Below are 541 nucleotides of genomic sequence, written 5' to 3' on the forward strand. Positions count from 1 at the left end.
AGCCGAGATCGCGCCATTGCACTCCAGCCTGGGTAACAAGAGCGAAACTCTGTCTCAAAAAAATAATAATAATAATTACCCCGCTACTGTTTTTTCTGATTTATGTAATGGCCACACAGAGGTTAGATGTGATGGTTGTGACAGTAGTGACTAATACAGCCTGTGAAGAATTTTGGCCACACATCTGTGTGCTTTCCTTGCAGATTTACTGAGGCAAGACCTTGGCTAGGGTTTGATCAGTGATGTAACTACTCATGAGTACCACATGGTGGCAGTGGCGTTGCTGTAGACATTGGCAGCAAAGCAATGTCAGAGTAGCAGTGGAAACCTTTGTGAAGCTAGGAATACATTTTCTGGTCATAAAAACCTCCTGAAAACTATGAACTCATTGTAGCAGGAGAAAGAAAGATGGCTTGTTTTTAGTAGAGGGCAAAATTGCTTTCAAGGATCAGAAGAAGAAGAAATGTAGAGTGAAACAACGTGTTCCTGCCCCACCCTTGCCCCTGACCCACTGGAGTTTTTGGCAATCATTGATGTTCTT

The 541-nt window shown here is 43.1% G+C and overlaps 1 protein-coding gene across 9 annotated transcripts in view; it reads left to right on the top strand.

Moving 5' to 3' along the window:
- The window catches only part of BRCA1 (BRCA1 DNA repair associated), a 73,521-nt gene that overhangs the window by 36,849 nt on the left and 36,131 nt on the right, over window positions 1-541 (top strand). The gene's annotated exons all lie outside the window — the stretch shown is intronic.

This window comes from Sapajus apella, unplaced genomic scaffold (genome assembly GCF_009761245.1).
Source record: "Sapajus apella isolate SASKATOON/1434 unplaced genomic scaffold, GSC_monkey_1.0 scaffold12, whole genome shotgun sequence".
Taxonomy (NCBI): domain Eukaryota; kingdom Metazoa; phylum Chordata; class Mammalia; order Primates; family Cebidae; genus Sapajus; species Sapajus apella.